The sequence below is a fragment of the Cottoperca gobio genome, chromosome 11 (assembly GCF_900634415.1).
Source record: "Cottoperca gobio chromosome 11, fCotGob3.1, whole genome shotgun sequence".
Lineage (NCBI taxonomy): Eukaryota > Metazoa > Chordata > Actinopteri > Perciformes > Bovichtidae > Cottoperca > Cottoperca gobio.
In genome coordinates this window covers 15,710,686-15,736,031 of record NC_041365.1, presented here as the reverse complement: position 1 = coordinate 15,736,031, position 25,346 = coordinate 15,710,686, and the positions used below count along the sequence as shown (strand labels likewise).

The 25,346-nt window shown below is 42.0% G+C and overlaps 1 protein-coding gene and 1 long non-coding RNA gene across 2 annotated transcripts in view; both read left to right on the top strand.

The window, feature by feature from the left end:
• LOC115016150 (microtubule-actin cross-linking factor 1-like) overlaps positions 1–25,346 on the top strand; it is a 97,590-nt gene that overhangs the window by 11,960 nt on the left and 60,284 nt on the right. The gene's annotated exons all lie outside the window — the stretch shown is intronic.
• Positions 10,797–12,449, top strand: LOC115016152 (uncharacterized). Its single transcript, XR_003833078.1, has 3 exons — positions 10,797–11,339; positions 11,456–11,775; positions 11,959–12,449. It is a non-coding gene; the product is annotated as an uncharacterized LOC115016152 (long non-coding RNA).

Sequence of the window (25,346 nt, the reverse complement as noted above, 5' to 3'; positions counted from 1 at the left end):
AAAATGAAATGTTATGGGCCTAGGTCCAGTCAAACACATATGTGGCCAGTGTTACAGCAAACCAGCAACACTCCTTACGCTGATGTAGGGTTACATTTGTCAATACAGGACAATAATCACCCAAAAATATATTGTTGTATCTCGACAGACCAGACTAGATGAAAACAAGATGTGTGTCAGCATATAAATAATCAGGTATTGGCAAAAATTCAATATCATGCGTCTCTAACTCTTCCTGTCTTCAGAGCGTTTTAAGTGAGAGTTTTTGTCTCGCTCTGACTTTTTTAGTGTTTTTTATGTGAGAAATAAACTGTTCTAAACAGGCAGCGCGGCTATAAATCCTCTCACATTGTAAAAGGCAGTAGCAAGTGAAGTGATGGGGGTTGGGTTGTCGAAGAAGAGAGGCGATGACGAGACAGTAAAAGCCTACTTTATAGGCAGCATGTAGGTCAGGGACAGGGTGAAGGGGTTGATGTGATTGCCTGGATCGTGCATTATGTTTGCATGTTATTGCTCTTATAGAGTACATATGTGAAGAAAAGACGTATTAACTGCACAGCGAGCTACAGCAGACCTACAGCATGAATGTTTTAGAGTCTCTAAGCTTCTGTATCTGTTCACACGAGAAGCCTGTGTGGGGTGTTTCTGAGATATCTGGCTTTACAATCAGCTACTTGGTTTAAGACGAGCTTTCAGCAGAGTGTCCGCTTTCCTAAATCTGTAAATGTTTGGAGGGAACATTTGGAGTTTCTGGGACGTCGTGTGCTGCAACAGAGCTGCAGCTACTGGACTTTGTCATGTAATTTAACATACAAGCAATTGAGGTGTTCCATGCTGAAAGTTGAATGAGCAAAATTAGACGTTACATGTTGAGATAAGACTTTGTGCTAAACTGAGAAAATGTTCAAGTGAAGATGGGAGAGAGAGTAATCTTGTGTCACATGCACACACATTGACACACGCACCAAGTCTGAAAGTGGGACAATAATAGATAAAAAGAAAGAGATAAAACGCATCGTGTGGATTACAAAAACACTAACATTTCTACATACTGTAATGTGAAAACTAAGCTGATCAAAAAAGCCACCTAATTATATTACCATAAATAGAATATAATCACCCATAAGGTCACTCACTGCCACAACGTTTTACGTTGTATTTTAATTATAGCTTGGCCAATGAGGGAAAATTAAAAACGTCCATAAACAGTCTAATGCTGTAAAATGACTTTCCTCACGCAGGGCAAACATTTAACATTTCGCTTTTGATTGCTAATGAATTACTTCTACGACAAGTGTGAAACAGTGAGAAATGCTGAAAATAACTGCAACTTAATCGGCCTCGCGTGATGACTCCTTGCTGTTTACATGCGAAACATTAATTACATCCAGATCTGAGCAGCGATGTGGAATCATGAAGACACTTGGCGTCACTTTTATGTCCTGTGGTCATATCTTTCATTGCATTGGTCTTTCTGAGCATCTTATTATTCCAGATATTCTAAAATATGTTTTTCTTATCTTTAGATGTATGTGTAGTTTTCTGCCATGGCTGCCGACAGATGTGAGGAGGGAAACACAAACGATCTCATGTGATTTATCTTTATTATACGCTCTGTGAGGCAGATGGTTAAACTTTTCCCCTCCTCTTTTTTTTAAATGGCTGTTTGATGAACATGCGACATGTAGTGGAAATTCACAGCTGTGCCACAAAGTCAGTGTTTGTGAGTGTGTGCGAGTGAATGTGAGTGTGTGCGAGTGTGTGCGAGTGTGTGCGAGTGTGTGTGAGTGAATGTGAGTGTGTGCGAGTGAATGTGAGTGTGCGAGTGTGTGCGAGTGTGTGTGAGTGAATGTGAGTGTGTGCGAGTGTGTATGAGTGTGTGCGAGTGTATGCAAGTGTGTGCAAGTGTGTGCGAGTGTATGTGAGTGTGTGCGAGTGTGTGCGAGTGTGTGCGAGTGAATGTGAGTGTGTGCGAGTGAATGTGAGTGTGTGCGAGTGTGTGTGAGTGTGTGTGAGTGTATGCGAGTGTGTGCGAGTGTGTGTGAGTGTGTGCGAGTGTGTGCGAGTGTGTGCGAGTGTATGCGAGTGTGTGCGAGTGTGTGCGAGTGTATGTGAGTGTGTGCGAGTGTGTACGAGTGAATGTGAGTGTGTGTTAGAGAGGTGAAGAGTGAACAGAAAAACATTTTTTATGATGAATTTAAAAACGATTATGTGCAGGAGACATGTCAAAGAGACAGTGAGACACGGAAGTTTCCTGGCAGCACCTTTGTGCTGAGTCAGCGAGTCAGACTTTGTGTGGAGACCATTGGGCTGTGGCAGCAGCAGGTAGCCGCTGAGCTGACGTTTGGCGCCGTCACAAACCACCCAGGGGTTTAAAACACAGACGACACATTTCTAACACTGCCAATATTCTCTTCTCCGTCAACGAATGTTTCTAAAAGATGCTGATTTGTAAAGCCAATACTTTTAGTCTAAGTCTCATTATGAAGCATGTCTTCCCAAAACGAGATATATACAGTATATGGAAAATGCAGCCACATCTCTTCTACAGTATGCCTAGATGTGGGCCACTATTGAAACCCCTTCTCCCTGTGAATTGTGTCGGTATCCTGTGGTCTGTAAGTAAACCAGTGAAACAGATTTATATAGGAAAAATAAAGATACCAAGAAAACTCCATTTATGCCGAAACATGTCAGTTTGTTTTTAGGTCTAACAGCTCTATGCCATGACAATAAAGAGATGTTATTGTTTAACAGAGAGTGCTTTGAAGTTTTCTTGGTATTTTGTCTACATGTACACGTATCCTTATCCAACATCTTTGAGTCCAAGAAGCGCTCTTATCCAAAATCTTTTGATAAAAATAAAGTTATGAAAAATGTGTTTTGGAGACAGGACTCTTCTACAAACCAGGGTAATAATGCAGGATCAAGTTATAGGCTCTTAGCATTTCTGTTAATATTGTTACGCATGTTGTGCGTATTCACAGACAAATATGCAATTAATTTAACACACAAATCATTGATACAATGAACCTAAGGCTGTGTCCAAAAGTAAACAAAACCTCTATCTACAAACACCCCTAAAGCTCACTTATTAACATGCTATATCTTTAGAAAGAAAAGTCCCAGTAAAAAGGACAAGGTGTGGTTGTATGGGAGGTTATGTTTTTGAATATTAGTCTCTGCTTGTTACTTTTGAACAGAGCCAGGCTAGCTGTTTCCCCCTGCTTCCAGTCTTTATGCTAAGCTAAGCTAACCAGCTGCAGGCTGTAGCTTCATATTTAGTGGACAGATATGTGTGTAATAACCGATCCAACTCTTGGCAATAATAAGCGCGATTATTTCCCAGAAGTGTGGAACAATTCTTTTCAGAGTGCTTGACTTCTGTCGTAGATTTATGTATAAGTTAAATGGTAGAGCTTTGAGTGCACTGTGTATAAAACGTTGTTTGTTGTACGTCTCTTGTACATCCACTAAGTGATGAGTCTCCCTGTGACAGTGATGGCTCCACTCTCTCTGTACGCTGGCTGAGTGACTCAACGCGGAACATCCAGTGTTTCCCACGCAGGCGTGTCCGCTGCTCACGCAGGCGTGAAGGCTATTGTGATGATATTACATTTTACATAATATGTGTTTACATTGACCTCAATTTCCCTTTCAGACAGAGGCTGGAATGTGGAAAATGGATACAGGGTAGCTTGTACCAACAAGCTGCATTGTTTACAGTCCGGTGACAATATATAGAGTGTAATAGTAGAAAAAGACAGAAGATATGAGAAGATATGTGTTGCATGTTTTCTCTTCTGCCTGTAACGTTTATTTTATCAGAGGAATACTGACATAAATGTGAGAGGAGGGAAAAGTTGCTTTCCTACGAGACAGAACAAAGTTGAAGCACAAGTAATGTAAGGAGAGACTGCACACACGAGGAGCTTTGTGATCAGATGAGTTTTGACTTTGTTGCTGCTGTCCTGACTGGACTTTTATTCTGTGGCCCTGCCGGCCTGCTGAGCATGAATGTCAATGAAACCTCCCAACAGCTGCTGCTTCTTCTGTTCATGGGGGAGACTTTGGATTTACTAACTTGAATTATAAATGAAAGTGAGAGTGAGCTCGAGACGAATGAGAGAAATTAGCATCAGTACTGGTGACAAATGTGGGTTTCATGATCCACGGATAAAAACATGATCTACAAATATGTATGAGGAAATGAAACAATTTAGTAGTGTGCGTGTGTGCGTGTGTGCGTGTGTGTGTGTGTGTGTGTGTGTGTGCATATTACTGTGTGTGCGCGTGTGTGCATATTACTGTGTGCGCGTGTGTGCATATTACTGTGTGTGTGTGTGTGTGTGTGTGTGTGTGTGTGTGTGTGTGCATACTACTGGACCTATTAGTCTAATATTTTTATGCTCATTTATAACGGGATGATCAAGGTCCTCTCATTATTCACACCTTGTCGTGACAGTTTTATACTGTTGACTGCTGACTCCCTACACTTCTTAACGGGCCGCCACAAGTGACCAACAACTTCTTCAGTAGCATCAGTATAAATTGTTTTTCAACATCAAACATAAAATAAGTCCACTATCTTTCATTTATCTTTGATCGCTCAGTTTATTAGATTAACAAACTTGAAGTTGGAAATATATCTGTTGAATAGGGATGTTTACTCAACTGGGGTTGGATTTATTTGTAAAAATAAAAGTTTTACATTTATACAAATTGATTGGTATTTTATGTGGATTGGAAAATATATTTATGAAAGTACTTAAAAACGGTCATACACGTTTGTAAATGTTGTTGTTTGAGACTGTGTTCTCTCCAGATGGATGGTCTGTATGCAGAGATGTTCAACCATGATTGTATTTCTGGGTCTCGGTTGGTTTAGTCTTTACCAAGTCTTTTCTGGTAGAACTGTACACTCTATGCAGAACATCAGGATACAAGATATTTTGATAATCCTATTCACAGTGAAACAAACTCAGGATGACTGATAACACAGTGTGCCCCATATCTGTGTGTGTGTGTGTGGTGTGTGTGTGTGTGTGTGTGTGTGTGTCTGCAGCAGTGATAATTTATGCAGGTGAACATCAGGACCCCAGACGTCTGTCCCTGCATGTAACTTAGGCGTCCTCCGACTCGCCTGCTGCTGCCGTTGCTTCCACGTTTCTTTCTCTGCAGGCAGCTGAGAGGACGCCTCGGCCCAAAGAGAAAACCCCAGGCTGTTCCCCCTGTTGCCATGGCGACGTGGTCTCCTCAGTTTCCATAGTTATAAAAGGCGAGGAGAAGCAATGGCGGCGGGGGTGAGAGAGGCTGACACTGAATATAAAAGGAGGGCAAAACAAATAGTGAAAGAGAGAGAGAGAGTGTCAGAATTTTAATTTGGACGGGGAGAAAAAAGAGGAGGGAGTTTGTAAAGGAAAAGAGAGAGAGGAGGGAATGATTGAGTAAAAGGTAATGAAGAGAGGAGAGGAATGGAGTTGGAGAAAGAGAGAGGGGGAGGTAATGGGGAGATTGAGGGAGTGAAGGAGAGCAAGGTTCAAAGAGGAGGAGAAAGATGATGACTTTTAACTGACGATGGGGTGAGGGAGGTCATGAAACAGAGAGAGAGGGATGAAGATTGAATACCAGAATAATTTAAGAGATTTAAAGAGTGGAAAAGAGAAATGTGAAGAAAAATAAAGACTGCCATGGAGGAAAACTGCAGCAGAGGTTAAAAAGGATCAGAACAGACACAGAGAACTAAAGGGAGTTAAAAAGGAAGAAGAAGATACGATAAGAAAAGAAAGATTAAGACAAGTATTTGATGTGTGTGAGAAAGAGGGAGGAATTTATTCTGAAAGGCAAACAGAGGAAGAGACAGAATGAGAGGCCATGAAAGAGAAACACAGAGGGAGAGAAAGAGACCTTGAGGGAAATTTAAAAAAAGAGTGAGAAAAAGATCAAGTGGGACAAAGGGAGGTGTGTTTTTAAAGCTACAAGTCTTACATGTTTAATATTTTGTTGGAGAAATCAGCAAAGCATTTTTTTCCTGCATATGTGATTTATTGTTGCACTTCCCTAAAGTTTGGGAACTTGTGAGACACAATTTAATAAAAGAACGAGCAAAAAGACGTGTGGATCCTACACTTCCCATAATGCATTAGACTTTATCCTGCCCACATCTTGCAAACCCCACACCACAGTTTGTATTTCAGGCTTTCTAGTCAAAATAAATCAATTGTAGCCTCCAAAACCAAGCCAACATTCACAGGCTGTGTTTCTCTCCCTGTGACTTCTAAATACATGTGCAATATGTGGAATGCGCCTTTAAGATGTAAAGTTTAGACGAATAGATGTAGAGTGACTATTTTTGTGTGTTTTCACGACACAGCAACATTTGTAAAAAAAGAGAACAATTGAACATTTATTTTGACACAAAAATTGAAAAGAAAGAAAGACACAGAATTGGAACATGCCCACGTGCGCTTTGAAAGCACATGACTTTTTTTGTAAGAGATAAGAAGATATAATCTAAGTCACATTTAGAGTTGGGATAAAACAAGATAAAGTAGCCAAAGTAAATAAAGTCAGCGTTAAATACTGATCGGGTGTTTATGTACATTAGATGCTGATGTTTCAGGCTGTAGATGTGCAGCAGAGATGTGGTTCACATACTGCATTATACTACATTATTTAGAGCTTTAGTGAGCCTGTTAAAACACCACTGACTTTGTTTACATGTTGATTTATTGGATTACAGACGTGATGTGATACAGACAATGGTTATCTGCATTCTCTAACCGTGGGTTTCACACATGCATTATTCTGAGGCTCTTTTTAAATGTTTATTTTGGTATTTTAAACTATAATTGCAGTTTTATTTCTGAAAGGTAAGACTGTAAAACAAAGGTCATACCTTACTAAGAATTGTATCAAAAATGTATGCCACCACATAACACACTAATCCAAGTCACACACATCTCCTGCTCATTCCTGGTTATTTAGGTCACTGAGCTGCATTATTAGGCTGTAATTCAAACAAAAAAATGCAGGCGTGGATAATAGGATCACACTTTTTGATGTTTTGGCTGTTTTATAAACGTGCAGTGCTCCCAACAACGCTGAGGACAAAGACAGAAATGGTCCGAAATGGGAAGTGAAATATTTTGGGAGTTTCTTGTTTTATAGCTGAAGTTAGAGAAGAAGTAAAGCTCTGCTGCAGGCGTTGGTCATGCTGATGTGATGTGGACTGTATGTCCTTTTTGGCTCACAGAGCACATTCATTCTGCAGCTGGACTCGGCATGACAGCACAGACACACACAACAACAACACACACTCATGTACATGTGTAGACACAAACAGGAGGACACACACACTGCAGAAAGAAAACAGTGAGTGACAGTTTGAGGCCCGATAAGAGAAAGAGATGACGCAACATACTGTCAGCGTTATTTATTTATTTATTCATTGTTGAAAACATATGGTAGACGATGGATACATTATACAGTGATGGACAAAACAAAAACAGAAGAAACTGTTTTTAGTCACATAGTTTGCTGTAGCTCTCATTGTCCACCACTAGGCGGAGATACAAAGGTTTCTCACACTAACAGGTTGTTTGCTGTTTCTAAAGGGAGCCTGTGCTCTGATAGCACCTGCTTTGTTTCTCGTTATACCAATCAACTGCTAAACATGTTTGTTTTTTTCAAACGGCTTTGGCTGTAATCTTATGATTCATTTGTATGTAGAGTAAAATATGTTTTTCTCAAACTGTTTGATGTTCTGCAGTGTACTGGGAATGAAATGTTACTGGGACCTTGAAACCAGGGTCACAACGACCTCCCTCTTTTATGACCTGCGTGTCAGTGTGTGTGTGTGTGTGTGTGTGTGTGTGTGTGTCAGGAGGTTGCAGATGGACAATAACCACATCCACTGGCCTGTTTTGTTTTCATTCTGTACATTTTGGACCCCCCTACGTGCATTGTGATTGGACACTGTGTGTACATGTGAGTGTGTGTATGCCAGATTTGGATTCCCTGAGGTGTGTGTTTGTATTTCCACTGGAGTGTGGCTGGTGTGATGTGTGAGTCCTGTAATGAGGGGTGGGTCCGGGTGAGGAGACACAAAGAGGACATTAAAAACCTCCATCAGGCCCAAATGCCCTATCTCGCAATGTTAACGAAAGTGAAAATATGCCCCGTGATTCGGATCCACTCACACATTTAATGGGTTCTTCCTTGTCCCATGCTTCACCCTCCAATCAAGTTTCATGAAAATCAAGCCTGTAGTTTTTTTTTAATCCTGCTGACAAACACAAACCAGCGGAACAGAAAACATAACCTCCTCGGTGGAGCACACAACGATAGACAGGAAGAGAGAAAGGAGGGAAAGGAAATGAATATCTGCTCAAAGACCATCTAATACATATCTTTTACGGTTATAAATTGGAAACACATTTCCAATAGTCCAATTGCTTCCTGTTGTAGTGAACAAGCTCTAATTCTCCAGTTAAAGGTTGAATTAGAAGATTTAGTTTTGTGCCGCAAAGAGCTCTCTGGGATGTCTGCAGTGTGGACGACAGTCGAGGCTGCTGCACCTACAGTCTCACATGAGGAACACAGTATGTGCCGCTGACACTGTCACTCTGTCCTCTTGGTAACACCTCCACTGTCATGATGCATCTTTGAGAGAATGTAGCAAAGCACACTCGATTTCTCCATCAGCTTTGGAAGTCAAGAAATATTATTTGTATGTACAATGGGATGTGTTCAGTTTTCTTGCGAGCCAGATATTAATGGCAGCTAAAGGAAATAATGTTGAATAATATCACAATTAATACATTTCACAGTCCAACAACACCACTAGCTATGACCTCAATGTTATAATTAAAATGCGTATCATTTAATTAACATTATAGGCATCATACAAGTAGCCCTCTGGCAGAATAGTGTTATTTAATTGTACATGTGTTCCTACCACTGTGCGTCGATACCTTTAACGATAAAATGCCGGTGTACTTTGTATAAACACATAACAGAGAGCAGGATCTCAAAGTCAGTGCAGTGGTTTGAAAGTCGTGCAGCCATTCGTGCATCTTTTATTCATATTTCGGTCCAATATTGCCTCGAAGCGGACAGAAATACACATCTGCTTCAACTCTCATTTCCTGCTTTTCCTACTTTATAGTGCATCTTTCCAGCAACATGAATATATTGTATGTTTCTGATAGAAGCAGCATGGGCCTGACACTGTGCTTCCCTTTGAGGTCATCTTCATGTGTCTCTATATGGGATTAAACGACATAATCTTTGGACCATTTCAATGAGGTTGATTTATGGGTTTTGACCTCAGGATGATTGCATGCTGAGATTATCCACTGATGGCGGTTTCACCCAGTAGGACAGGAGTCACTCAACTTTATTCTTTAGCACTTGTCATATTTCTTTTGTAAATTGAACATATTGCCTACTTTGTATCTGTGCTCCCTGATATGGTTTTTGGCTGAGAATAGGTCTGTGATTTCTTCTGCATTCATTTTGAATCCAATAATCCAAATGTTAGTTTAAATGTCTGTGGGTGTATTGACCTGTGAACTAGGCTGCACTTGGATTTAAATGTATTTTTGCCACAGTGCTCTGTGATATAGATTCAGTTCTCCTTTTGATGGCAGCGTGCTCCATGAATCAGCTCATCCACAACCACAACATCCTTACATACAGACACAATGTTGAGCATATTCAGTTGTAAAGACCTCTGTTCATTTTGTGTCTAGTATTATATGAAATGTAATTGTTATATTTGTACTTTGCATAAGAAGGTTACTTCACTGACTAGATGTTGTTTATTTAGTATGTTTTTACCAGGTAAAGTTACTTCATCACAGGATAATTGTACTTGTACTTTACTTTAATATTTCCATTTTATGATACTTAATTCTTCTAGTCAACAACATTTTAAGGCAAATATTTAAAGCTACTTCTTACTCCATTTATTTGACATCTTTAGTTACTTTTCAGATTTCCATTTATAATACCAAACATAAATCAACAAACAAATTATTATAGGTGAAGCTACCATGCACTTTATCAAGCAATTAAATGAGCTTCCACCTTATCCAGCTGCAACATTACATTGATGAACACATTCATGCATTACTGATCATAGTCCAGTATAATAATATATGATTCTGAAATGGGCCATTCTGCATGAGTAGCCTACTTTTGGTACTTTATAGGCTATGCTAATACTTTTGTACTTTTACTTGAGTAAGATTTTGAATGCAGGACTTTTACTTGTACAGAATATGTTTCACACTGTAGCCTACTTTTACTCAAGTAGCCTAAACTATCTGAATACTTCTTCCAGCACTGCAAGTGGATCCATGCCCTGCATGTAAATGCCACCCACCTTTATGGAAGTATCTACCTATGTTTCCTGTAATGTATCACCTTTTGTAGTAATGTAATGAGCTCAGTACTATTGTCACATCCATTAATTACAAAAGTTTCTGTATTTGTCATCACACAAATGTAGCAGTTAGATATATATTCCCCGTCCTTCATCAGCTTCCTCTACACCTGCTTCTTTGACAAATAGCTAATACAATAATTTAATGTTTTCTTCATAGGCTAACATAATTTAAGATAACAGAAATGAACCGTTAATTGTAATGCAAGTAAGCTAATTAGAGGATTAGTTTGATATCAGACACAGTAGAATATAATGCTGCATTACTGTTAATAGTAAATCGTTTGGCGCGCCCAGCCCAGGTGTTTAGTGGTTTCTGTCACCGAGCCATGCCCACCACCTGGGGGCGCTCCAGCTCCATTTCCCACCTAGCCATGTAAGCGAGCTCCTCTTCCCACCGACTCCTCACATTCCTGTGGCGGAGGTTCCTGGCGTGGCCGGTAGAGAGGGATGGAAGACAGCCACTGCAGGAAGAGCCGAGAAACCTGAGCAGAAGAGGGAGAGGGAGAGAGAGAGAGAGCAGGGGCAGAGAAACGAACACATACACATTTAGCAGAGACCGCAAAGCCTCGGATAAAAGCGGCCATTACGGCTGGGAAAGCATGCTGGGAGCTCGGGCGGCTCGCCTCGGATCCACAGGACGCCGACACAGCCTGGGGTAGGAGGGCCAGAGGAGTCCGGATACGGTTTCGCCTGGAGCTCTGCCGATTTGGGGACGGAAACAGACACACTTGCCCCCCTCTGCTGACAGTCATCTGGGGTGTGTAGGATCTACTCCCTCCCTCATACACACACGGAAGGCACAAAAAGCAGTCAGTCAGTATTCAAGGAGGGACGAGCGATGCGACTGTGTTCCCGCACACACACACACACACCTTCACACACCGCGGTAATGGATAGATAGCATTTATGTAACCTTCATTCACTCGCGTCTTTAATGTTCTACATTTTCATAAAAACGCGCTCACTTCAGGCTTTTGTTGTCCTTTTTTTTATTCTCTGAAGTATCCCTAAGGATTATCTAACCCTGCTTGGAAGTGAGATACTGGGCTGTTCGTGTGCGTCAATGCATCAAATACACTAGTTTCACACAAGGTGGTGTTGAATTGGACGCCCAGGAGAGGAAAAAAAGGAGCCAGAGCTGGGGGCTTGACGTGCAGCAGCTGACCGGGTCACTGCGGTAGTCTGCAGGCCGACCCTCTCTACTCGCAAGCCGGCTTGCAGAGCCACCATGGCCGGGTTCATACCGGGTCTGCTGCCGACAAACCATTCACAGGAGAAGGAATTCGCCCAGGCGTACGAGGATGTACTGGAGCGATATAAAGGTAAAGGGGGAGAAGTATTTATAGTGTACATAATCTTTATTTTCCTCAGGATGCATGCAAATATCAAAGTGAAGTTTTGAAGTATCATAGTTAAGACACAAATAAACAAAGCATTTACTAAAGTCACAGAGCTGATTTAACTTTCTATTTCCCGTTCATATGCCCCCTCTGGGAATATTATAGGAATGTTGGTGTTTTTTGTCAAGAGATGAAAAGATTGGGTTGAAAAGACTTCAAACATGGGGCTCGGAGTGTGTCTGGAAGTGTAAATTGATCTTGAGGCAGACAGCCAGCCCAGTCTGCCAGTTTCATAATCTGGATTGTTGATATTTTGGATGAACAAAGCAGGACTTCTAGCTCTGGCCACATTATTGGCCTCTGTATTGCACTGGGTAGGGGCACATTGCATGCCCTGAGTACCTTGTAATGACTTGTGTGCTTTTGAGACACCAGAGGAAGCAGTTTTATGAAGTCCTGCCCTGCCTGCCAGCTTCAGGGAATTTTCCCCACATGGCCTCATGTTTCGCCCTGGGTTTGCTGTTTGTCCTGTAAATATCAAATCTGCTGCTGCTCTTCATGTCAGTGTAAAGGTTGGGTTTGTCTCTGATGTTAAACAAATAAAATGCATTAGAAAACAAACCTTCTCTAACAAAGTGGTGCTTGTTGTTCTTCTGCAGATCTCTTTCTGTGAATGTCTCTCTTATTGTTACCCCCTGAAGCATTAAGACTGTTTTATAATCCCAGTGACAGAGGCGCTTTAAAAATGAATGCCTCTACTGAAAGTGTGTGTGTGTGTGTGTGTGTGTGTGTGTGTGTGTGAGGCTGGGGGTGTGTGGGCAGCCAATAGGCTCAGGTCACATCTGTGATGCTGGCGCTGATGAAAAGAGGCTGGCTTTTAATTATTGATTATTATAATGAAACTAAACGTGTGTGTGTGTGTGTGTGTGTGTGTGTGTGTGTGACCGACAGACAGACATCATGGGCTATGAGGAGTTTCATGTCATCAGCGGTTTGTTAATTATCCCACATAAAGTATCTATACAACAAACCTGTCTAACCACAGAGGAAGAAGCCCATGGGGAGATGGTTTCAGTGACAGTTTGTAGCATCTTTGCTATGCTAATGCTTGTGTGCTTTGCAGGCCCTAAAGTAAGCTTTCTATTGAAGGAAAGTGAAAACATGTGGCTTTGAACAGTATCAGACATATCTGGAATATGTCTGAGCCAAAGAACGCAGACTCTTCTGTGTATCTCCGCACATCACTCAAGGATTCTTCAGCCCAAATAGTCGCCCTTGCTGCAGCAATCGGCCCACTTGGGGCATAGCAAGGCAGAAATAACAGATAAGCCAAGTTTGCGTTCCTTTTTTGATTAAAAACAAACAACAACTTTCAGCCACTCATAACTCAAGCTGGTCACAACAGATGCTGTTAGACCCAGGTCTGTATTTTATTAGCACACATGGATGTGTATTTATGTGTCAAGCTAGTTTAATGTTAATTGGTAGAGGTGTTCAAGTTCCTCAGGAGGCAGTAGGACTTCCATTAAATCTTTCTTGCTCTCACACACTCACAGAACTGTAAATTCAGACTGGATTGACTTCAGCACGCAGGCAGAAGAACTGTAGTCCATTTCTCAGGCCTGCAGCAAATGATTGCTCTCCATTAAAGTGCCGTTTGTCAATTGCTTCTCAAATTGATCTGCAAGCAGAATTGTTTCACTTTGATGAATATATAAGGCGTTAGAGGTGGTGTGTCCCATGAGAGAGGTGATTTAGAGGAAGGCAACATAGATTGATTTAAGTGGAGCTGGCCTCTTGGGCCTTTTTTGACGTTTAGAAATCTCAACACTGAACTGCCTGATCATAGGTCAGTACTCCAACTCTGGCATTGTTGATGACTACATCCCCACTGCTGCTGCTGTTTATTTGGCAGGTGCAATCTATGTATAGGAAGTTGCTTCAGTAAACTTTGTGCAGGGATAGACTGATAACAATGCGGTTTCATTAGTACCAGCACATGCAGTACGGGAATGACGAGACCTTCCTGACCTCGATATGACATCTACATACAAAGCCTGTAAAACATAGCATGTATGTATTGTGTATATACTTAAAAAATGTGTACTTTTATAATGTGTAAAGCTACACTAACTTATTGAAACTTTTTCTTACTTTTGTAGCTCGACACAATCATTACAGGTGTTTTTAGTATTTCCACAAATGATGTCTACAACCAGTGATTTATTTCATGATCAGTTATTGATTGAGTAATGTCGAACACCCACCATGATGTGTGTGTGTGTGTGTGAAAAGAAATTCAGGTCAAATTCTGAGACTACCGTCTGACTGTCACAGCAGCAGTGGATCTACAGTTGTCCCACAGATAAAGGTGAAGAGAGAGAGAGAGAGAGAGAGAGTGTGTGTGTATGTGTGTGAGAGACATGACTAGGGCTGCAACTACTGATTTTTTTTTTTTAGATTCATTGGTTTTGTCAATTAATCAGTAATTGTTTAGTCTAAGAAATGTCAAAATTGCTTCACTGAGCCAAATGTGACGTTTTCAATTGTCTTGTTTTGTTTGACCAAACATATACAGGTTACAATGCTACACGACAAACGGCAGAAAATAAATATCAGAGAATATTGGAATCATTTGACTATTTCTACTTCAAAATAGTTGCCGATTTATTTTTCTGTCGCTTGAACTGACTAATCAATTTCAGCTGTTGACATGACATTGTAACGTACACGGCCCCCAGCTCTCTCTGTTACAGAAGGATATCCTCAGATTAATATGTGTTTTCTGGCCCTGTCAGGCTGCAGGGTTTACATCACCCTCAGACGAGGCTGTAACCCCATAGGACCTGTTCTGTGTCCTCTGGAGTCACTCCAGCACAAAAGGACTTGTCCTGCAGTATGTCGTATGTTTTGCTCTTTAAAGAATGTCAGCGACAATAGCACGCCTACTGTCTTGGACGGTATCAATTCTGCTCCCAGGTCATTCATTTTGTTGTACATTGTTCCTCTTTCCTTCCCTGGTAGTCTGGTTAGCAGCAACTTTGCATATGCTGTAGTGAACTTGACCCCTCTATCCTGTGTGTGTGTACATTTATATGTATATATATATATTTCTATGTTTGTGTGACTCTTCACTGCTCTGTCAGCTGTGTGTGAGTCACTTGTAGTTGTCTGGAAGAGTAGACACAGAAATGTGAACATGGACATCTTGAGCTTGGGCATCACCTGACTGAAACAGGAGTCGGGGACATTTGATATACGGCTTAAATAATTCACGGGGGTGGTAGGGTGTTTGTGCTTGTGTGTGTGTGTGTTACAATGAGCGGATATCTAAAGCAATAGCGACAGGGTCGTATATGGAAAAACACTGGGACCTGACTCAGGAAACAGTCTGAGTCAGTAGAAAACCAGATGGTTCAGTGCAGAGTGACGGCAACACTCACATGAACACTATATTAACTCAAGAAGCTCCATAATTACGTTGTAGCCAGCAACACCGTATGGACTTCTGACCCTCTGCCGTTTTCTTTCTCTATAATCCTAATTAGACAACCTTTACATAAGCGTAAGAGCAGCTTAAAAGTGCGCCAAACATGAGCGGTACACAACAGTCCACAAAGAGCCAAATATAAGCCAGGGAACATGGGAGGAAACGCAACAGCCATAACTTTTCCCTTTTCAAATCTAGATACTAGAAAATGTGTGTGTAGTTAAGAGACAAACATTTAAGTAAGCAATTACTGTGTGTGTGTGTGTGTGTGTGTGTGTGTGTGTGTGTGTGTGTGTGTGTGTGTGGTCAGATGGGTTCAAAATTGTTGCAGATCTTTGGCCGGGGATGGCATCACAATGTTCTCTCTGTATATTTAACACCTCTAACTCATCAGCCTGCAGTGCCAGTCAGCTCAGTGCTCCTGCTGCCCTGTGTGAGTGTGTGTTTGCATATGTGTGTGTTGACCCTCTGCTGGTGTGTAGCAGTGAAGCAAAAGACACATTCTCTATGGCTTTTTCTGCCCATCAGGATTAATGTTTTACTGTGCTGTTTGTAAGTCACACACAAACACTATTAATGTAAAATGTCACAGATTTCTCTTGGTGACATTTTGAAATTCATTGTTTCGTTTGACCAAAAGTCCAAAAACCTAATGACCTAATAATAAAGGAAGGCAGAACATACGCTTATTTACGAGGCTGGTAACAGCAGGCTTGTCTTTTTGCTTAAACAATTTTCTTTAATCTATTATCACCATTACTTCTGATTTGATTTTTTTTGTCAATTGACTTTTTAATTAATGACGTAATTGTTGCATCTTTAACACTGCCGTTGGCATCCTCGTGCAATTATTGCAAACCCTGCAAAGACTCCAGTGACCTAGAAAGGGAGACAGGAAGTGCTCAGAGCATCAGGAAGGGTTTGGAGTTGAGTGCTTCCATGGGATACAGGGAGTCAGCCTGTCCAGTGCAGGCCCGCTCTTCCTGTCTCCCCAGATCTGTGTTTGTACCTGCCTCTCAGATCTTCCACACGCTGTGGACATACAAAGAACGCCTATGCTTTTCTTACCACCGCATGATTCCCATTAAAGACCTTTTTTTAAATACGCCATCTTTAACATCAGCCTCTCTGTCATGTGTCAAGTCATTGTACCTCCGAATGAGATGTCATGCTTCTCCACTTATGTGACCCAGTCAGAGGTCAAATTAGACCTTGAAATGATCGAGATCAGATGATGGGCAAAGTGTGGAAATTTGTTCTGCAATTGGTTGTTGAACGAGTTTTCTCTGACACTGTCCAGAGGGAGAAGAGATGGAGCTGAAATGTAGATGGAGAGGGCTGGTCTCAGGAGAATACAATCAAAACAACTTAACTGAAAATCAGAGAGAATAGGACGATGTAATCGCAGTGAAAGAGATGAAGATAGCCTGCATGGCTGCCTCTCTTCTCTTTAAATGTCGATCAGCCAGTCCCTGTGTGGGATCATTACAGCTGGAGTTTTCCACGTGGCCTAGTTTTCCCTACCAACTCCCTCGCTCCTGCTCTCCTCTCACAGCAGATCTCTGCCTGCAAGTACACAGCCGCCTCCTCCTCCTCATCCTCCTCCTCAGTCATCCAGCACAATCTCTCTGTCTCCCAGATCACACCCTGGTCAGACCTTTATTATTGCTTGGAGTATGTTAGTGAAGGATGAATTCTATTTCCAGATCATCAGTTACTTTGCTGTAGTAAAATAATCTCTTTTCACAAGGTGGTAATTGCTTTTTGTAATGAAACTCTTATTATTATGATCGTATTGTTGCTCCCTTCTGATACAAATGGCTGTTTCATTTTCCCTTCTCTGTCTTCGTTTCCCTTCCCACTATGGATTTTCCCCCTCTCCCTCCCGCTCCTCTGCATTTTCCTCTCATTCTCACTTGCTGATTTCATTATCTCTTAATTCTTTCTTCTTCTTGTTCTCATGTTCAGTCTCTCTTTTCCCTCCCTCCCCGCCTCCTCCCCTCCCTGGTTTCCCGTCTTTCCCCGGTTGCTTCCTGTATGGTCACGTTCTCCACCTGACTCGGCAGGGAGAAGCAAACGCTGTCAGAGCTGCGGCAGGGAAAACCAAATGCTGATCGAGCTCGAAAGCTTGCACTGCTGTTCGTAGTAGGAGAGGGAAATAAAGTGGGGGGGGGGGGGGGGGCAGACTTCAGGGAATACCAACTCTCCCACAGCTCGGGGCTCCGCTGGGAGGCCTCTCCCCCCTGCTGTGACAAAGTGCCTGTGATTAATGCTTTATCATCAGAAATATGGACAACGTCTTGAACACAGTATGAGATAAAGACACAATTACAGACTGAAGGAGAGATGGGTTAATGCTCATTGTTATAGTGTTAGACACATTTACAGGGAGTGCATGTCAAATAAACCACAGAATGTTAACCGATGCAATAATTGAGTTTTCGTGACACCCAGCTTCTGTATGTATATCAGCTAAACAGACAAATACTGCAGTGTCAAAATGAGATCCGCTGGCACTCAGCACATTTCATCTTCACATGCAGAAAATCTGTGACGTCTCTCCTATCCCCCCCCCCCCCCCCCCCCTCTTACTGTGCACCCCCCTTTTAACCCTGAGGGTTCTTACATAACCAGCACCCAGCTGATATTTAGTAAAATAATCAATGAGCTTCATTGTGTTTGTGTGATAGCAGAAAATCTAGTTGAATGGTCGTGCAGGCTGCAGCCAGCAAGTGTGAAATATTTGCCCCAATGTATAAATGTGTGTGTGTGTGTGTGTGTGTGTGTGTGGCAACAGTGACCCTCTCTTCTGTCAGCAGCACACAGGGTCTGTATTCATGACAGACTGTAACAGTGAGGGCTGTGTGGCCCGACCCACATCCTTTTTAAGCTTTTCTGCAGTGTTGCATGGCGGTTGTCCTGGAGTTTGCACTGATGCCGGCCGCAGAGGGATGTTTGTTCCATCTCTGCTGGTGCATCCTGGATGTTTAATGTAATCGCTGGAAAATAGGGGGAGGAATCTCTGGCTGTGTGTTAATGTCTGCATTCATTTGAAGGAAAAAAAAATAGGTCAAGAATATCAGATGTTGCCATGCATGATATCACTGTGTGTGTGTGTGTGTGTGTGTGTGTGTGTGGACAAGCTCTGCAGGGTCTTTGGAGCTGCGCCATGACTTGAATCGATAATAAGGCTCCACAAGGAAACAGAGGGAGAACACACTGCTGTCTTTGACCTTTCGTGACACACAAATACACACTTATTACCGTCACATCTAGTCTCAGGCGAAGGCTACATTTAAAAAGACATCTTCCTCTCCGTTTAGTTCACACTAAGCCAGCGTTACAAAAGAAATGCTGTTTGGTAACATTTGAAAAGGCCCGCACTGCTTGTTCAGGTAGAAGCTTAAAACTGATATTTTGGAAAACAATGACACGAGCTTGGAAGCAAGTTAAAGAAAAATAAGAGATTGTAACTGTGTTCATATTCTCCTGTTGCAGTGTAGATGGAGAAACAAACACAAAAAGGTTAAATGTGATTTGCAACCATTCACAGTGTTTTCAAATGTAGCCGTCCTATTGTGAACAAACTCTTGTCAGATACACACACACAAAATTGTGTGTGTGTGAGAGAGAGAGAGAGAGAGAGAGAGAGAGAGGGGTGTAAAATGCAGTAGATCTGTCAAGATAAAGTAAGAGGATGGAGAGAGACGGTTAATAAATTAATCATGGCCGCTGCTCTAAAAGCAATATAGGGGACATTGGTTCGTCTGCAGTGAGCATCGATTGCACACTGCTAGACCGGAACACACACACAGTCCCCTATAGGGCATCATCTGTCTGAAGCATATACTGCAGCCTCTCTTCTTTCTCTCTCTGTAATCTTTTTCATTTCTTCTCCTCCACAATGAGAATTTGTTGTTGGTCCTTTGAGAAATGTTAAAATATTTCTTCTGGTGCTAATTCACAGATTAGCTTGCGCTCCTTTCTGTCTCATTGGCTTACACTGTGAGGCGAGGCTGAGCCGCTGAGGCCAATTCTCTTCCAGGATTGATCTTGCTCTCTGACTCTCCTTCATGTCTCAGCCTCCTCCCTTTTCTTTTCTCTTTCCTCTTCTTGTTTATATCCACTATCCTGGACAGAAGAGTTTATTTCCTTCTTACCTTCGACTCTTACAGCTCTTCAGTTTCTCCTCTTTATGCTCTCCCTGTTAATTTCCTAATGAAGGCAGGAAGCTGCTGTCAGGGAGAGAAGGTAAATCTTTACCTCCCCTTGTCTCTCCATCATGCTGTCATTTAGATGGGGCAGCTAATGTTGGAGTTTTCACTGTTTTTGAATCACGCTGAGTTGTTGAAACATGGAGCAGTTTGTACGGGACACCCCTGTAGCTCACCTGGTAGAAAGGTCAGCCCAGCTGCCGAGGCTGAGTTGAATTAAAATAATCATTCAATCGATGTTTAAATAACAAAAGACGGAGTTTGGTGGCGTTGTGAAGCAGTGTGGGATCAGAGGAGTTGTCTTCACCACCATTGCCGCCATAGCAGTCAGCTTCCTCCCCGGTTAGGATTCCTTCATTGCTCTGGAGGTTTTTACTTGACTTCCTGGACGAGCCACGTGCAGAGTTGCCACTTCTGTTGGCTCAGCTTGTTTCTCTGATACCTTAAGATCGAGACGTAAGATGTCTAAAAGCCTTCATCCAGATTTTAAAAGTGTAATGGTAAAAATGCAGCTTTAAACTGGATTAAAAGTTTCAATTTATGAGAGCTTCTGGCAGGCGACCACAACACTGACCCCTGCTCAAAGGGGGTACAACGGCATCACAGGCGACCAAATGAAACGCACCGGTGCCTTGTTTAGATGAAGGATTTCTCTTGGTTTGAAAATGGTTGGAAACATTTGGGGAAATATGAGTACACAACTCAACAACATGAATAACACGGGTCTAATCGCTTCGCGATATTTTAATGTGTAAATGCTACGTATATACTTTTAAGGTCAATTTTATAGAAGAGAATAATTTAGTTTTTAGTTTATTAACCATTTAAGTATCCAGGTAGGAAGAGGAGACAGGCCTCCTAATTACTGTGTGAACTGTCAGTCCCATCCCATTGGACGTGGGTTCTGCTCTTACATCCCGTCAGATGAAAGGCTGTGCTGAGTGGCTGTGAGTGTCGACCCCGGCTTAGTGACTGTGAGAGAGGCAGGGTGACTTTTAATCTGCTCCAATTCCTTCAGCCTGTGACTCTCAGCTGACTGCACACTCACTGTGGGACACTACAGTAGGTCACACACTGGAGCTGGGCCACTTAGCAGGTACACACACGTACAGGAAACACTGCAAGGAAGGTGTGTGTGTGTGTGTGTATTCGATATACATGTGTTTAAACTGCACACATGGCTCAACAACAGGTTTCACACCCTAATCATCATAATTGGTATATACTTTATTTTTGAATGAATTGGGTTTGTTGTATTACTGGTGATGTAGGCACAAATACTGTATCCAAAAGTAACTAATATCTCCATGTTTCATATTATTAAAACAGACAGATGAAAAAGCCCCCCCCCCAATCGCCTTAGTATTGGAGAATAAAATTAGTTTATTATTATTATTATTATTATTATTATTATTATTGTAATACAATATTAGGAAGTGAGCTTCTTAATATTAGTATTTTTTTATTATTTATTTTACTATTAGATTGAACAATGAATTAAAAAAGGTAAATGCTAAAGAAATCTGTTCATTAGTTGCAGCTCTAATGTCCATATAAACTTTGTTGAGTGTCTGTTTAAACTCCTTTGCTGCCTTTTCCCAGCGTATTGTTTACAATCCACTCTCCGTGCGCCTCGTGTCAATGTGTGCTTCGTCCGTGCTCGTGCGGTGGTGTGAGGATTTGGCATGCAAATCAGGCTGTTGTGGGTAATCTGGTCCATCCTGGTGGGACGTCACACAGACAGCCCCCCAGCAGGGACCGAGCCCTAATCCCATTCATCCACTTTACTACACCGACGCTATGTCGAAGAAGCAGGACGCTGACGCTGACGTGGTGGTGTTGTAGGCAGCGTGGCCTTTGATTTTGATTTCCGTATGAATAGAAAGCTGATTGTCTTTAAGAGAGCTACAATGTGATGCTGAAGTTGAGCCACAATAGGAGCGTTAAATCTCCCTCCTCACTCGTTCTCTTTCTGTCACAGTTCAGATTCATTCTGCACCTGCAGCCTCTGACACACAACAGTGCACTGCTGCGCTGCACTCCCTCACAATTGCTGCAATCAGGTTGCAGTGTTTTAAGTGTCTTTCTTTTTTAGTGCAGAGCCGTTTCAAATCCTACAATCCCCCTGTAAGCTTCTTGGCGTTTTTGTGTCAGCAGTAATGAGCCCCCGTCTTTCCTCCCCCCCCCCGTCTTTCCCTCCAACCAGATTTTAGTTACATGTCCAAATAAAAGTTCAAAGTGTTCAAGAGGAAAATCTCATTGATCAAACACTGATGCTGCATTGGGAGCTCTAACATTAAAACACTTCAGAAACCCTGCCTTTAAAAGTTAAAGCAACTTGGGCATACTTAGTCAAAATATCCAAATAGTTCCGCAGGTTATCAGAGCAGAAACACGCACTGCGGATGTGTCGAGGCGTTGTATGTTGTAGCCTCGCTGCTGTCCCTGTCCTGACCCTCTGCCGCACCACCTGTGTGGTCTTGTGAGTGTAAAGACTTCTAATTCATCATCTTATTTTTATCTGTCCTCGATGAAACCCAGATCATACCATTCTCATGACACACTCTCTCCTTCACCCCCGCCTCTTTCATTCTTTCATTCATGCACTACCATTTCCCAGACCAGAAACGGAGAGGGGAGGCAGCTTTTTGTTTTTCATATTTGTCATATTTGTGTCTTTCTTTCATTCCCATTTTCGGTTATCTTCATCTCAGCCTTGTTTTCCCTCTCTTCTTCCTCTCACTTCTTCCTCTTTCTTTCTTTTTATCCTCCCTTTCTCATTCCTTCCTCCTCTCCATCTTTACTAGGTCAGTAGTCAGAGCTGTTGTTAATCTCTTGCAGCTCCAGCTACTTCTCTTAACAGGCTTTGCTCCTAATTGAGAAACTCTAAAATTACCATCCTGCAGGCAAGACTGCGTGTGTGTGAGCATGAATATCATTCAGAGGAGTGAGTGTGTTGTTTGGTTGTGTGTGTGTGTGTGTGTGTGTGTGTGTGTGTGTGTGTGTGTGTGCAAATTTATTATCCTTGAAGTGAGTGAAATTTCTTTTTATAATTGAGCTCATCAGCTGACGACCAATCAAAAACATTCTTGTCTATCAGCCATTGAATTAATTGAATAATGCTTTTTCACTTGCAGCTCATGCAGCGAACATTCACATCACCAGCAGACAAATCGTCTCCCCATTAGTAGAACCTTTATGTGCTTTATTAGCATCAATCACAAGAACATTACCATCACACTGACCTCATTAAGGACATGCTCTTATTTGCAATTCATATCCAGTCGAGGATCAGATCACAAGTGTATTGATTCTGCTGAGTGTGCGTGTGTGTTGTGTCGGACACTTTATCCCGCACAGTTTGAAGTCAGAGATCAGACCTGATTGCTCCGGGGGCCGACTGTGTCCGATCAATAGGCCTGTCGGAGAGATGAGATGCTGCGCGAGAGGCTTGAATCATTTGATAAAGCAAAGAATGGGAATGAAAAATGAGTCTGCAGAAATAAAGATGCTATGCAATTTAGATTTTTGCACCACATAAAGTCAGGAAAGTGTGTGTGTGTGTGTGTGTGTGTGTGTGTGTGTGTGTGTGTGTTTGTTTACACCCTGCATGCCTAAGTCAAGGGATATACATTATGTCTGTGATTTATGTGCGTGGCTGCACACAGAGTTTTGTGCTGCTGTTAAGTATGTCAGTGTGTGTGAGCCCTGGCACGTCCCACTCTCAGTGACCTGCTCCATCTGTCGGAGGGTCTTTGCACCCTTTTAATCGGCAGACTTCACCCACAGAGCCCTGCAGCCCGCGAGGCTTGAGACCCCCGCTCTGACAGCATGGACGTCTCTATTCTTCTCCTTTTTAATGCCAACTTTGTATTTTGGCCAAGTTGGATGTTCTAACGTTGATTTATTTTCTCTCTCCTGTATTCTTCATACTCCAGTTCTCAACAGGCTTACAGTATTAAGCAAATGCCTCAAAGATCCAAGGGAGAAGTTCAGCTGAAGAGAGAAGAGCAGACACAATTTGAATTACATATTGTTATTTTTTTTTAAGGGTTTTTAAAAACAAACTAAAGTTTATTTAATAACTTCTCAGCATGGTCTTATGTGGCATTACAAAACATTCACCATTCAGACGAGAAGGGATAATAAAAGGGGGACAGAGAGGGGGGGAGGGTGCTGCTCTCCTGCTCTCCTCAATGTTAGCAGGTCTCCTGGATTTCCCGTCTGTCACCCCTCTTTTGCTAATCCTCATCCCTCCCTCCTAGTCTGACGTTTCCTCACCCTGCCTCTTCTCCTCTTTTTTTAATCTAAGCGTTTAGTCGGACAATAACATTCCTGGAGGGGGATGGATGGATGAACGGGGTGGAGGCAGGGAGGGATCATCATCATGGCAACCAGCTCTTAGAGGTGTGAAGGGGGAGGAGGGGAGGGGAGGGGAGAGGAGGAGGTAGATGGAGCTGACGCGGATATTATGTCGCTTGTGCATACATTATCATGTGCTGATGACCCCTGTTGGAGGTGCTACATGTAGCATTTTGACACAATATTGCAAACTAAACCAGAACTGCAACGGTTAGTTGATTGGTTAAAATAGCTGATGATTATTTTTGTGACAAAGTCAATTGAAGCAAACGTGCAACAAAACAAAACTATTTTCAGCGTCTCAATGTGCGGAAACTTACTTTTATATCTTTGGATTTTTGACTGTTTTGATTGGTTTGTAGCGAGCAACATGAAAACAAACATGGCCACTTCATGGATTAGTTTGGCATCTTCTTGGTCTCTGTACTGTATTTGACATTACTGCAACAGATTTAAATGTTGCTGGAAATGTGCCAGATTACTTAATAGGTTATGATTTTAAGCAAAACGAATTATACAGTATTCAGGGTGGAGAAGTAGCAACACCCTTAAACATGTTTAAACAAAGTCTTTTTTTCTAATTGAAAACGGTCTCAACATGAATATTCCCATCATTATTTTGGTTTGGTGGCGACTCTGCCCATGAGCATCTGATAACTAAATGACATTTCTTGTGAAGCACGCTGCTGCTTTGACACTTAAAGTTAAAGTTATACCTGTTCCATTGTTGGCTGGAGATCTGTCAAGTTATTAGTGACCTTGTTGTCGGACATTTAATGAGAAACATAAGAAATGGTCAGCATGTCATGACATCATCAAAACATTATTGGCTGAGGTGGATTCATGCTGTAGACGAGACACAAACGGATGCTTTGTAAAACTGAAGGAACACCACGCTAACGACAAACCTAATTGTAATCCGCATCATCATGATTAACAAAGATGATCAAATCCAACAGGTTTCAGATGACAGTTGTCTTACGTACTGAAGTCATCGTTTCTATTTAGTTTGGTGTAAACGTAGCTCTATACACACTCTCATAACACATGTTAACCTTCATATAAATTCCTGAGTGTGTATGATCAACCTGTCTGCATGTTTGGAACATTTTCGTGTGTGTGTGTGTGTGTGTGCCTGCCAGCAGTGACACAGCAGAACCAGAGTCTAAGTGAGGCTGCAAGAACATTCCTGAAATCACAGGCATGGTGGAGGGAGGCGGAGGAGAGAGGAAGTCGGGAATGTTTCTCTTCTACTGTTTTTAAAGACGCAGCGCACAGTTTAAGCCCCACTCTGACTGTAAACTAGCCCCTGAAGGAGTTTGGACTGAGAGTAGACATCACTTGTGAACATTATCCTCAGATTTGATAATATGAGGACCCTAAGATGTAGAAATCTAAGAATGCATACGTACACCACTATTGCATCCACAGCAGGTCTCCTCAGTTCTAAAAAAATATTTTTCTTTTTGATTAAAGTGATTGTATCT